At 47.4% G+C, this 2,641-nt stretch overlaps 1 pseudogene; it reads left to right on the forward strand.

The window, feature by feature from the left end:
• The first annotated feature begins 1,109 nt into the window (after positions 1–1,109).
• Positions 1,110–2,351, forward strand: LOC110329296 (annotated as a pseudogene).
• The last annotated feature ends 290 nt before the right edge of the window (positions 2,352–2,641 follow it).

The raw sequence follows: 2,641 nt of genomic DNA on the forward strand, positions 1-2,641 counted from the left end.
GTATACACACACACACACACACACACACACACACACACACACACACATACATATAGTGCTACACGCCGCTGTGGAGACCAATAGCCAACTAAGCTTTCCTCTGTGGTGGTTTTGACAGTTGTATTATCTGAACACTTATTCTTTGAAATGTTAGATTCAATGTATTTCTGATTATATTGCACACACACACACACACAGACACAGACACATACATATATAATAAACTACATATTATGTTTCCTTCAATTAAGTTTTTCAACCCTTTAATTAGTCACTTGCCTTGTTGGTGCATCAAAGTGTCTAGCAAGAGTCTAACTTAAGGAAGGAAGGAAGGGTTATTTGGGCTAATCTTTCATCAGCACAGAATGTTGTGTAAGGTCATGGTGTCAGGGATTTGAGGCAGCTGCTTTCACTGTTTTCAGCCAAGAAGTGAAGACCAATGGATAGCTCCTCTCTTTACTTTTTCCTTTTTTCGAGTTCAGCAATTATAAGATATTCTCAGCTCAGTTTTCTTAATTTCTATAATGCCTCACAGTCATGACCTGAATCTTTCCCTTAGAAGTCCATAAAGTCTCTCAATTTAATAATATTAACTCTCACGACTTTCTCGGGGACTACTTTTGAGAAATTAGTCTATGTACATCCTATGGATTTCATTCCCTATCATCATGGTTTTCTCCTAAACTCTATGTTACCCGCTTTTACTTTTTGTCCTCAGTTTTATTTGGTTTATGACTCACTTTGCATTAGTTTTATGAATAAAGAAAATAAATTGATAGTTCCGCAGTAAGTTTGCACTTAGGTTATGGCTCTTACCTTTCGATTGTCACCTGCACTAGTAGATATCTTATACTTTTATGAAGTCTCAGAGATAGGGTTGCATTTCTTTTTGTGTGGTTGTCTGATTATGTGTGTTGCATGCAAAAATCTCTCTCTATAAGTGCAAAACGTACCTTTCACATTTTAACATTTTAAATATATTTTGACTCAACATTTGCCTGTATATAAAAATGTTTGGATTCGTGTACTCAGAAGGCAGAGGCAGGAGGGTCATGGCAAGTTCTTGAGATACACCAGCTCCACATGCGACGTTCAACCCCGGTGTCCCCATGGATTTTCCTGGCCTAGGGGCCCTGGGGACCTCAGAACCCTTGCCCCAGTTTGTGGATTCTGCCCTGGTGTCCTCAACATCAGATTCGGCGGGTTTCTTTTCCTCTGGGCCCGAGGGTTTGGATGCAGCATCTTCTTCCACTTCCCCAAATGCAGCCACAGCGCAGCATCAGCACTGGCCTACTACAGAGAAGCTGAGGCCTACAGACACTCCCCAGTCTTTCAGGTGTATCCACTGCTCAACAGTATGGAGGGAATTCCGTGGGGCTCACCTTATGCTAGCTGGGCCTATGGCAAGACAGCACTCTACCCTGCCTCAACTGTGTGCCCCAGCCATGAGGATGCCCCTTCCCAGTCCCTGGAAGACCCAGAAGGGAAGAGCAACAACAAGATCTTGGAAACCTTGAAGACTGAGCGGCTGAGTCCAGACCTCCTGACCCTGGGGACTGCACTGCCTGCATCGCTCCCTGTCACCAGCAGTGCTTATGGGGGAGCTGACTTTCCCAGTCCTGTCTTCTCTCCCACTGGGAGCCCTCTCAGCTCAGTGGCCTATTCTTCCCCCAAGTTTCATGGAAGCCTGTCATTGGCCCCTTGTGAGGCCAGAGAGTGTGTGAACTGTGGAGCAACAGCTACTCCACTGTGGCAGGACAGGTCACTACCTGTGCAATGCCTGTGGCTTGTATCACAAGATGAATGGTCAGAACCGGCCTCTCATCCGGCCCAAGAAGCGAATGATTGTCAGCAAACGGGCACGCACCCAATGCACTAACTGTCAAACTACCACTACAACACTCTGGTGGAGGAATGCCAGCGGAGATCCGGTGTGCAATGCCTCCAGCCTCTATTTCAAGCTCCACCAGGTGAACCGCCCACTGACCATGAGGAAAGATGGAATCCAGACGAGGAACCGCAAGGCATCCGGCAAAGGGAAAAAGAAGCGGGGGGCGGGGGGGTCGAATCTGGCAGGAGCAGGAGCAGCTGAAGGACCAGCTGGTGGCTTCATGGTGGTAGCTGGTGGCAGCACTAGTGGGAATTGTGGGGAGGTGGCCTCAGGCTTGACACTGGGCACTGCAGGTACTGCCCATCTCTACCAGAGCCTGTGGCCTGTGGTGCTGTCAGGGCCTGTCAGCCATCATATGCCTTTCCCTGGACCTCTGCTGGGATCACCTACGACCTCCTTCCCCACAGGTCCTGTGCCTACCACCAGCAGCACCAGTGTAATAGCCCCACTCAGTTCTTGAAGGTACACAGAATGGCCTTGATCTTGTGGCAGAGGAGACACCCCTCCCTCTTTATGGAGACAGGATCTTCTGTAACTCTGTAGCTATGTACTATGTAGATAAGGGTGATCCCACATTTCCCACTCTCCTGCCTCTACCTTCTGAGTACTGAGATTAAGGCATGTATGGCTATGCCTGACATTTTCCTTCCTTTCAGTTTTGTTTTGTCGGGTTTGTTATTGTTGTTGTTATTGTTGTTGTTATTGTTGAGACAGGGTTTCACTCTGTCCTAGGCTGGCTTTGGATTCCCT

The sequence above is a fragment of the Mus pahari genome, chromosome 11 (assembly GCF_900095145.1).
Source record: "Mus pahari chromosome 11, PAHARI_EIJ_v1.1, whole genome shotgun sequence".
Taxonomy (NCBI): Eukaryota; Metazoa; Chordata; class Mammalia; order Rodentia; family Muridae; genus Mus; species Mus pahari.